The sequence below is a fragment of the Cervus elaphus genome, chromosome 15 (genome assembly GCF_910594005.1).
Source record: "Cervus elaphus chromosome 15, mCerEla1.1, whole genome shotgun sequence".
NCBI lineage: Eukaryota > Metazoa > Chordata > Mammalia > Artiodactyla > Cervidae > Cervus > Cervus elaphus.
In genome coordinates, this window is record NC_057829.1 from 7,715,484 (window position 1) to 7,728,050 (window position 12,567).

Genomic DNA, 12,567 nt, shown 5'->3' on the forward strand with positions numbered 1-12,567 from the left:
AACAAATGCATGGACACCAAGGAGGGGGAAAGGAAGTGGGATGAATTGGGAACTTGGGATTAACATATATACTCTTACTATATATAAAATATGGATAGATAACAAATGAGAGCCTACTGTATGATGCAGGGAGCTCTAATCAGTGCTCTGTATTGACCTAAATGGGAAGGAAATCCAAAAAAGAGGAAATACATGTATACATATAACTGTACAGTAGAAGCTAACCCAACATTGTAAAGTAACCATACTCCAATAAAAATTAATTAAAAAAAAACTCTCTGGCCCATACAATCAAATGTAAACACACACAAAGTCTTGTCAAGGTGAGGGTTGGACACGAGTCCTGTTGGCAGAGGTGAGACGTGGGGAGGAAATGTATCTGTCCTTGCTTGGCCTAAGCCCTGCCATGAATCATTTCACATGCCCCATAGAGATAAGGGAACAGGCAGTCAAGGTCACAGGGACCAAGGAGGGATGCTCCATGCAGAATAGAGGCAGGCTCTCCACTGGGTGTAGCCCCTCACAGTGAGTATGGCCCTACCTGGACACTGGGCTTGCCATTGGTGGCCTCAGAGGACTGGTCCTTGCCTGGAGAACCATCACCACCCCACGAACAGCCCTGCAGCAGTGTAGCCTGTAGGCGGCTCTCGGGGTCTCTGCTTGTGTGGACATCAGCAAGGGGCCCTAAGGGAGAGGTACGTTTAGAGACCTCAAGCCCTACCTCGTGGGACTTTGAGAAGAGGAGGGCTATCCACGAAGTGTAGGTGAGACAGGAAATAGTCAAGTGTCAATGAATAATTTATGCAGAGATGGGGATCCCAAGGAACCTAGGATCGCTCAGACTTAAGAGATACCACTTCAGCATTTAAATAAATAATACAACCTGCTCTCTTGCCATAAAGAAGCAACTATTGATCCATCATTAGGAGGACATTCACTTGGTGTCTTTGTTGCTGCTGTTGTTATTGGGTTTGTGGTTATCGCTATTGTCTGTGTGTTGTGGTGCTTTTTAGCAGTGATGACAGATTCTCACGTGAAAAGTCCACAGTGTCCTTTGAATGATAACTTGCCTACTGGACCTTGCTAAGTAGGCACGTTCCTGGAGACAGAGGCATAGTCTGTAAATGAGGAATAAAGAAAAGACAATGGTCAGATGAGGGTAAAATCTGTTGTTGTTGTTCAGTCACTAAGTCGTATCTGACTCTGCACCCCATGGACTGCAGCATGCCAGGCTTCCCTGTCCTCCACTGTCTCTCAGATAGTTTGCTCAAGTTCATGTCCATTGAGTCGGTGATGCTATCCAGCCATCTCATCCTCTGCCGCCCTCTCTCCTTCTGCCTTCAATCTTTCCCAGCATCAGGATCTGTTGCCAAAGCCCTAATAACAGCTTGTTCTATTTTACTCTTTCACTTAAGACTTCTCAGTTCAGGCGCTCAGTCGCTCAGTCATGTCTGACTCTTTGTGACCCCATGGACTGCAACATGCCAGGCTTCCCTGTCCATCACCAACTCCTGGAGCTTGCTCAAACTCATGTCCATTGAGCTGGTGATGCCATCCAACCATCTCATTTTCTGTCATCCCTTTCTCCTCCTGCCTTCAATCCTTCCCAGCAACAGGGTCTTTCCCAAGGAGTCAGTTCTTCGCATCAGGCAGCCAAAGTATTGGAGTTTCAGCTTCAGCATCAGTCCTTCCAATGAATATTTAAGACTTCTAGTGAGTTTCTGCTCATGCCAAGCTGGTAAGGCCATGTGTGCGTGCTAAGTCACTTCAGTTGTGCCTGACTCTTTGTGACGCTGTGGACTGTAGCCCACCAGGCTCCTCTGTTCATGGGATTCTCCAGGCAAGAATACTGGAGTGGGTTGCCCTGCCCTCTTCCAGGGGAATCTTCCCAGCCCAGGATCAAAGCTGTGTCTCTTACATCTCTTGCACTGGCAGGCAGATTCTTTACCACTGGAGCCACCTGGCAAGTGCAGCCCCACCTGGTCAGGCCATAAAGACGAACAATACACTGTCTTTGCCTTTGATGTAGGGTAACCTAAATACAAATAATGTCAATGCAACATTGAAAGTGCTAAAACAGAGTTGCATTTGAGGATAGCTATGTGAAAAAAAGATTCTTTGACTCTAGATCTGGGAATTTTTCACAGATCAAGTGACCACTGAACTGAAATTTGAGGGGCAGGAAGAAGATATCCTTGAGAAGAATTTTTTAAAGAAAGAGGAATACTTTGTACTACATACCAACTTTCTCAATGACCCATCTTCCCCTGAAGCAGATAATCAAGACTTGGTATTTGGACTGAAAATGTAGTATCAGTTGATCAAGAATGTCTGCATGTGCTCCTGGCAGATGTTTTAAGGAAGACGCTAGAAGGTTCTCACTCAACAGTTACACTGATCGTGTTTTTATTTTATTAAAAAAAAAAAAAACTTTCTTTTTTATTGAAGTGTAATTGATTTACAATGTCTTGTTAGTTCCTGGTATACAGCAAAGTGATTCAGTTATACATATATAAATTGCTTTCATATTACTTTCCTTTATTGGTTTATTGCAGGATATTACATATAGTTCCCTGTGCACTATAGTAGGTCCTTGTTGTTTATCTATTTTATACATAACAGTTTGCATATGTTATCCCAAATTCCCAATCCTTCCCTCCCCCATCCTTTTTCCCCTTGGGTAGGCATAAGTTTGACTTCTACACAAACCTTAAACATTTGTCTGTTTCTAAAACATGAACGTTTTCTGATGTCAGTTGTATACCTGCAGAGGTAGGGAGATCAGGAAGTTATCTTGATGTCACTCTCACAAAGCAAATCAGCCAGTTCTGAGGTTCTGTTCCCTTATTTATATAAGAAAGAAGTAAATAGCAATTTTGAATGAAAACTTCCCCCAAACAACCCACATTGCTGTGGAATTTATTATATTCATTCTTACTTCCAAAGAACCAAATATATTGTGTAATTCAGAGGAAGGCCTAGTATTCTTAATGTTCTAAGACCCATTTATTAGTAATGAACACATGTGGCTCTAGATGAGGCCATTTATCTATATTATAAAATCTCATCCTTTTAAAAAAACCCAATGCACATTATGTGAAATTGCCCCATATCAACATAAACATCCTTTGAGTCAAGTTATAAAAATCTTATCCTTTCAACAGCTCTTCAAGACAAATAGTTTGAACGTGTCCAACCTCATTTGTGATGAAAGAAATGCAAATTAAAATAAGGACAAAGATATATTTTCCCCTATCCATTTGGTAATATATAATAATGAAGATATATCTGTGTATATATATCTGAATATAAGTGTATCATGAATGAGGGACAATAAAGCTTGAAGCATGGTTAACAAAGTGAGTGAACACCTTAAAAAAAAAGACATATCGTATATTAATGCCTATAGGTAGAGTCTAGAAAACTGGCACAGATGAACCTGTCTGCAAGCAGATATAGACACGTAGTCATAGAGAACAAACATATGTACCCCAAGGAGGGAAAGTGGGGAGGTGGGCTGAATTGGGAGACTGGAATTGACAGGTGTACACTATTGGTACTGTGTGTTAAATAGGTAACTAACGAGAACCTACTGTTTGGCACAGGGAGCTCTACTCAATGCTCTGTGGTGACCCAGATGGGAAGGAAATCCTACAAAGAGTGGATCTATGTACACATGTAGCTGATTGCAGTACAGCAGAAAAAAGCATAACATTGTATAGCAACTGGAGGCCAATACAACTTCCTTAAATCAAAAAATAAATAATGCACATATTCTGATGATGTCTTTTGGCTATAAAGCAATTAAGAATAAAACAGCAAGCATGAGGTCCCAGATCAGACAATGTAATGGATCAGGCCCCATGGAGTCTTCCCAGAAGCGGAGGTCAGATTCCCTCCTCCTCCAGTGACCCTCACTTTCTCATTCTCCTCCGTCATCACTGAATGAAAACCCGACTGAATGCTCTCTGACATGAGGTGACTGGACACTGGGAATGTTAGAGACCGCTGTTTCATGCTTACTGTCTTCCCCACACAGGCAAAACGTAGCACACTGAGTCTTCAGGGCTTACAGTCGGAGGTTGGACCATCATTCCTGAAAGTAGCACGACTCTGCTTGAGTGCCCAGTTTCAGTTTTTCCAGAATCATGTGGAAGATTCTAGAACAAGGACCAGTTCTACTGACTGATCAGCAGAGTCCCTGTGAGACCAGATGTACTAGAGCTGCAGGTGGGTGGTGGGTGCTGGCGGAAGAGGTGAATCTCAAACAGAGCCCACGGTAATGACCCAGCAAGTGCCCCATCCCAGATTTCTCCCTTCAGTTGGAAAGCAAAAATCTCAGAGAGCATCTTTGTGAGAGAATTGTTCTTGGGAAGAGAAGAAGCTCTAATAGAACATGAACTCTTCAAGAACATGTGATCCAGGAAGCAGGTATCCTAATGAACTCAGCCGTGAACAAGGCAGTAAAGTGGCAGACAAAAATGTTTGGAGGTGGTGATGATGCTTGTGGAAATAAGTACGGCTCTATCCAAGTCATGAACTGGAATACGATGAGACATGAGACCAGGGAGGTTCCAGTCATACGGCAGCTGCATCATCATATGGTCCGTGCAACAGAGATGGGGCGTGAGATGGAGCCTGAAGATGAGCTGACTCTTAGACTGGCCAGACCTGGTCGCTTTGGTCTAACACCTGAAGGCCATTCACCAACCACTCCTCTGATTCCGAACATCTGTGAATGAAAATTATGCTGAAATTTGTCAATAACCATTTGGTTCATCCGCTTCTGTTTCCCTCCAGGTGAGGATTACAGTGCTTTTCAGGTAACAGAACCTCAGTGCTCAAAATAATAGTTGCTTATCTCGACTCATCTCACGGGAGCATTCTCAAAAGACAGAAACTGTTTCAGTTCATCTTACATTTTTTTCTCCTCAGAGAAAGAAGTTCGTGAATAAAGATTAAATTCTCTTTTCTCTCCATCCCCTTAGGAGCTTTCAAGAAATCAGACTCAGATTGTTGGCTGTAAGACACCGTCTTCTCTCTCGGGGAGAGAAAGGTTTGTTTTTCCAACCATTACCCGTAATTAATCAGCACTTTCAGAGATTAAAATACCCTTCTGATAGCAGATAGGCTGTACAAGGTTTTTTGTTTAATTAGATTTTTTTTCCTTGGCAATCATAAATTGTTTTTGTCATTTTGCAAAAGAATAATTAAATTGGGAGAAAAATGGGGAATTCCAGACAAGTTCACAGTCAGTAGAGATAGACAATTTCGAATAGGTACCCTCTGGTTGTAAGTGCTTGTGTGGGGCGCTCTCATCTCTAGCATCTAATTATTAAATGAAACTGAGTCTCAGCAAGATAGAAAAGGCCAGGTAGAGGTGATGAGATTTTAACTTTTTAAAAATTAATTAATTTATTTTAATTGGAGGTTAATCACATTACAATATTGTGGTGGTTTTTCCCATACATTGACATGCATCAGCCATGGGTGTACATGTGTCCCCCATCGTGAACCCCCCTCCCACCTCCCTCCCCATCCCATCCCTCTGGGTTGTCCCAGTGACCATTTTCAATGGAAGCTTTCTTCCATACATCTATAATATCTGGAATTTTCACCTCATTTAGGTTGTTGAGTCTTTTTTTTAAATTGGAATATAGTTGATTTACAATGTTGTATTAGTCCCAGATCTACAAAAAAGTGAATTGGTTATACCTATATCCACTCTTTTTTTTTTAAGATTCTTTTCCCATATATGTCATTACAGAGTATTGAGTATAGTTTCCTGTGCCATGCAGTAGGTCCTTGCTTTATATATAGTAGTGTATGTATACACATATATGTAGTATATGTCAACCCCAATCTCCCAATTTACCCCCTTTTCCCTCTCGGCAATCATCCGTTTGTTTTCTACATCTGTGACTATACAATCTGTTTTAATGAAAGTTTAGTCACTTTCCTTGGAGTTTTTTAAATTTCTTTTTATTCCAGTTTTATTGAGGTATAATTGACGTACAACACCGGGTAAGTTTAAGGTGTACAGCATCAAGACTTGGCTTACATACATCACGAAATGATCATCGCAGTAAGTTTAGTGCATGTGAATCATCTCTTACAGACACAAAATAAAAGGAAAATAACAAAAATTTTTATCCTTGTGATGAGAACTCTTAGGATTTACTCTCTTAACAACTGCCATACATAATGTGCAGCAGGGTTCATCGTCACGCTGCACGTTATTGTCCCTAGTACTGGTTTCTGTTCTAACTGGAACTTTGTACCCTTTGACCACCTCGTTGTTCTCATGGGAATGTGACTATCTGACAGTCTTTAAAATATGCTTTCAACTTAAACTTTCCCATCACCATCTTGCTTCCTTCCTTAAGAGTCACGGGGAATAAGGCAAACCTCAGTTAATCTGGCTGAATTATCCTGCAATTCCAAATGAGTGGATCTCAATTAATGCAGCTTTAGGACAATTTGCAGAAATCAGTGGACTAGCAGATATGTCTTGGTTTCAGTCATGTGGTAATCACATCCCACTTCTCCGTGTCTTTCTAGCTGTTTCCATGACCTCGCAGAGCATTGAGGAACGCAGGTTTCTCCCAGAGAATGGACTGACGCTAAGATTCGCCAGACTGTGGCCCCTTTTGTCTAAGATTTGGAGCCCATTCGCCAACCACTGCTTTGATTCTCTGAGAGAATAACTCTGGCTTTTGTGGTTTAATGAAATCACTGCAGTAACAGGAAATATTATTAGCCAGAGAATAGAGTTGGTCTCAAACATCACCAGTTCTGAGGAGCCCTGTGGCACATGGAAACACGACAAGAACAGATCTGCAGCCTTGAACCAGCTTTCCCCATTCCTGGAAAGTTACCCAGCCTCAGAAGATGCAGGAATCCCATCCCATGGTGGGATTTGGTCCATCTCCCAGCCCCTCTTGTGATCACTCCATGGTAGTGCAAAATCTCGCTTAGATCTTTAACTCTTTAGCTTCCACCCTTATACGAAAGGCACCAACCCTGGCAAAGTTGCACACAGCCAGTCTTACCCTTTGGGATGATTCAAGAACCTGGAAAGGGACTTCCCTGGTGGTTGAGTGGCTAAGAATCTGCCTTATAAAGCAGGGGACACTGGTTTGATCCTTGTCTGGGAAGATCCCAGATGCTGTGGAGCAAACAAGCTTGTGCACCACAACTACTGAAGCCTGCATGCTCTAGAGCCCGTTCTCTGCAACAAGAGAAGCCAGGCAGTGAGAAGCTCGCGTACTAGAGCCCATTCTCTGCAACGGGAGAAGCCAGGCAGTGAGAAGCTCGCGTACTGCAAGAGAGAGGAGCCCCCGCGCGCTGCGGCTAGAGACAGCCCACACACAGCCACAGGGACCCCGCACAGCCAAAATTACACAAATAAAGCTTAAAAAAAACCTAGAAAAAATGGAGAACAGGGGAATGAGAAAACATATTAGGCAGAGAGAGTGTTTTAAAGCTGAGGAAGTGAAGGTACCTTTTCTTGGATACTGCATGTGAAAGGAAGACTTGAAAAGAAAAGGCGTGCGAGGGACATAGGGCTGAGCTGCGGAAATGCATGGATGGTTTCATATGCTGCCGCAGGTAGGACCCCACGTCTGGGAGCAGCCGCCACAATTGTGGGCCTAAGGAGTGATGCCCAGGAGAGAGGTGTGGCAGGGCGGGCCACAGAAGTCTGTGAAAAGCCCAGGTGTTTTCTGTTGAATTTCAATGCTTTTGTCTGAGCCTCTTCTACCTGGGGCCTTGGGCCAGTTGAAATTGGATTGGCTGAAATAAATTCGCCCAAATCCCCCCATGCTCATGTTGAAAGAGCCCGGAGTACATTTCCCTAAAGGAGCCTTTTGTGTGTAGTGACTCTCTGAGGTTCCTTGAGACACAGAGAAGCTACCTGGGCAACCATGATTCTTTTCCATTCACCACTGTGGATATTGTGACCCGTGCGTTTGATCGATGGGGGTTGGTAAACTGGGAACCTTGACTCACTGACCATTCCTTCTACAACCGGTTACACTCGCCATGGACTCAGAATGTATGGAAAATGTGAATGTTGTGGGATGTACTAGCAGAGTTCTCCAGAGAAACAGAACCACTAGGATGCAGAGAGATCCAGATTAGAGGAAGTTGATGACAAGAACTGGCTCCATAATCATGTGAGACATCCCACCATCTGCCGTCAGAAAGCTGGATGCCCAGGAGAGCTGGTGGCGTAATTCAGTCTGAGCCTGGAGGCTTGAGAACAAGGGGTCCAAAGGTCTGAGTCTGAGTCTGAGCTCCAAGGCCCAAGAAGCAGGAGCCCCGGTGTCTGAGGACAAGAGAAGACAGCTCAGCTGAAGAAGCACAGAGGAGGACCCACCCTTTCTGCCTTTTTGCTCTACGGGGGCTTCGATGGATTGAATGGGGCCCCTCCAATGAACCAGGTGAGAGGGACCTCCTTTACGCAGTCTACCCGTTCAAAGCTAACCTCCAGGAACACGCTCATGGACACACTCAGCTGTCGTGCTTCATCAGCTATCTGCATCCCTTACCCAGTCAAACTGACCCATAAAATGAGCCCTTACACAGCTGGTGTGAGCCCCACCTATGCTCTTCCAGAAGACACACGGCTGGGCTAGCCATCTGTGCAGTGGCAAACGGCGTGGGGAAGAGACTGTTTATTTTCAAACCTCTGCTAAGTGATAGAGGCGCAAGCTACTACACGGTACAAGGAGTTGGATAAATCACACTGCAGCAAGGCGGGCTGAGCCCATAAAATAAGCCACCTTATGTGGAGATGTTGCTGGCCTTGCTGGTTTATTACTGTCTGTGCCAGGAGGCACCCACGATGCATGGCTGGGCTGCCTTTAAGGCAATATAGATTCTCTAACTGTGATGTGTGGAGGGACAAAAAACATGCTACTGGACGTAATCAGAGCATCAGCGTAGCTCTGACTGAGCACAAATTTCAGCTTCGCTGACCCTACATGAAGTGCCCTCATTCTGTTTGTCATGTTGAAAATTACCTCACATGAACCAAGGCAAAAGATGATATCTGCCTCCCTCCTCATTACACTAAAAAGCATACCATGGAGCCTTCCCTGGTGGTCCAGTGATTAAGAATCCACCTTCCCAATGCAAGGGGCATGGGTTCGATCCTTGGTCAGGGAACTAAGATCCCACGTGCTGCAACTAAGCCCTTGCACAGTACTGATCCCGTGTGTTCTAGAGCCCACATGCCGTAACCAGAGAATCCTGTGCACCATAGTGAAGACCCAGGGCAGCCCCCCAAAGGCATACTGTGGAACTGTGTCATATTCTACTCTGGTTTGGATCAACAGGAAATTCAGAGAGAAGGGTATGAATTAGGATTTTTCATTCCCATATATATTGTGTTGAAATGACAACTTTTTTTTTCCCCAGTGAAATAGTCTTTAAACGACAAACAGGAATACTAAACCCCAAATTTGACTATTCTTTCAAGTTAAATTGCAAAGTGGGGCCTTCCTACTGTTGTCCTTGAGGTTTGAAACAAATGACAATGGAAAATATGTCCGACCCCAGCCCTTAAGGAAAAAAAGTGCAGAACCCTAAAGCCTGTCACTTGTGCTCTCGCAAAGCCACGAGAGGGCGCACAAGCTAACTAACGTGCCCGCTCCGAGCTCTGGCACCTGACGGGACGGACGTGCCTTCACAGTCGCTCAGTCCTGTCGGGTTCTTTGCAACCCCATGGCCTGTAGCCCCGCCAAGCTCCTCTGCGCATGGGATTTCACAGGCAAGAATCCTGGAGTGGGTTGTCATTTCCTCCTCCAGGGGATCTTCCCGACCTAGGGATCGAGCCCGAGTCTCCTGCATCTCAGGCTGATTCTTGACCGTCTGAGCCACCAGGGAAGTCCTTGCAGTTAAATTGAGGACATAGTATGAATGCTTCCATCTTGGTATTTTGTTTTGCAAATATACGGAGTGAACTGGAAACAAACTCAGTCATGAGACTGGGAGAGCGGCGTTTCTCTGTCAGAGTGTCCTTTGTTCCTGGAAACTCCAGGCACTCCAAGAATGGGAAATAACATCTCTGTGCTGGCTAAAGAGCTTTAGTTGCCAGGAATGCACAGGCCTCAAGAAGGCCTCAGCCAATTTCCAACTCACCTTCCTGCGGTGGAGTGGGGATGTGGGTTCGCTGATGTGAAATCCAGGCATGTCCCCATGGAGAGCAGGGCGGTATAGAGAGAGAGAGAGAGAGAGAGAGAGTGTGTGTGTGTGTGTGAGAGGGAGAGAGAGAGAGTGTGTGTGTGTGTGTGAGAGGGAGAGAGAGAGAGTGTGTGTGTGTGTGTGTCTAGGGCCAGAGACAGACTCTCTAATTGTGCAAATTCTTTCCAATGTCTCCTACCCGATCAGTAGCTGGGAAACATCTCCTGAATCCTAATAACCAGAAAGCATATTCCAGTGAAGGCAGCAGCAGGAAAGACTTTTTTACTTTATTTTAACTCAGTTCATAGGAAATACTGTCCACACTCATTTGTAAAATTGATAAGTAGTTTATTTCTCCCTGGAAGAAAATAGAATGTCCAAGTTACCTCATCACTTTCTCATCTATTTTCTAGTATGGAGGATCCTTGCTTCTTTAGGTTCAAATTATACTGCAGAGTATGTTATATTTCCCCAAAAGGATTCTGAGGCTTAAGAAAGGAGCCCAGACATATATCCAGACAAAACTATAATTCGAAAGATACATGCACCTAAATGTTCATTGTACACTATTCACAACAGCCAAGACATGGAAGCAATCTAAATGTCCATCTACGGATGAATGGATAAAGAAGATGTGGTATATATATTCAATGGAATACTACTCATTCTAAAAGAGAATGAAATAATACCATTTGCAGGAATATGGATCAACCTAGAGATTATCATACTAAGTGAGGTCAGAAAGAGAAAGACAAGTGCCATCTATATCAAGTATGTGTAGAATCTGAACTATGACACAGATGAACCTCTCTACACAACAGAAACAGGCTCACAGGCTCAGAGAACAGACTTGCGGTTGCCAAGGAGGAAGGGGAGGAAGGGGAGGAGGGGGTGGAGTGGGAGTTTGGGGTTAGCAGATGCAAACTACTGTATAGAGAATGGATAAACAGCAAGGTCCTACTGCATAGCACAGAGAACTGTATTCCATATCCTGTGATAAACCATAGCGGAAAAGAATATGAAAAAAAGAATGTATGTATATGTGTATAACTGAATCACTTCACTGCACAGTAGAAAATACCACATTATAAATCAACTATACCTCAACTTCTAAAAATTTTTTTAAAAAGAAAAGGACCCAGAGAGTAAAGATTAAGGGCAGCATGCACATTGAAAGGCATTTCTTCATTTAGTCATTATTTACTGTGTTTTTACTAAATACTAGTTGGGAATCATGCCCTCCAGGAGCAGGTAGACTGATAATTCAGTAATGTAAGAGGTTCTCTTTCTCCAAGAGCATCGTTGCCTCCCCTGGGTAACGTAGCTATGGCCCGGGGAGCAGGAGATGTTGTTTTTTGCTGAAAGAAAAGCCTAGATGCCTTGGTGGAGAGACCCAGCAACAGCAGTGTCATTCACAATAGCCACGTTATGGAAATAATAAACTAAATGTCTATTGACTGATGGGTGAGTAAATAAAATGAACTATATATACACACAATGTAATACTGTTGAGCCTTAAAAAAAGACAAAAAGGAAATCCTGTGGACTGAACTGGAGGGCATTATATCAAGTGAAATAAGCAGATTCTGAAGACAAACACTGCTTGACCTCATTTATCTGCGATGGCTACATACAGACTGAACTCACAGTAACAGAGTAGACTGGTGGTTTCCAGGTGCTGGGGGAAAAGGGAATGGAGATTACTGTTTAATGGAGACAAAGTTTCAGTTTTGCAAGATGAAAGAAAAGAGCTCTGGAGATGGATGGTGGTGATGGCTGAACAGCAGTATGAATATACCTAATATACCTAATATAGGTATATACCTAATATACCTAATATCACCTAATATACTGTAAAATGATTAAAATAGTAAATTTCATATTGTGCATATTTTACCACAATAAGAAAAAATTGGTTAAACTTTAAATCTGCAAAAAATAAAGAACATTTGCAACCTGTTTGACTTTTTGGAAATTAATAAGGAAAAGGAATGCATCCAAATGCAAAAAAAAAATAAATAGGACTAAAACAAGAATAGCACATTTGTTTAATAAAAAGAGTAATATAAGGAATTAATGATCTGAAAAACTGAACTCATTAGGGAAAAAGAAGCTCCAATTAAAATACAATGCCCATTGAAATAGTTGATTTATTTCATTAGTAAGATAGCAAATTGGTTTTACATTTTTGAAGGAAAAATTGGGATAGGCAAAATATTTACTCTAAAATATAAAAGAATGCAAACTATGCTGTCAGTATGAGTAATCTGGGTGGAGAGGAAAGAATGTTGACGCAGGAAAGAAGCCAAATAAAAAGGAAAAAAAGGTGACTAATGGGTGTGTGTGTGTGTGTGTGTGTGTGCGCGCCTATATATAACA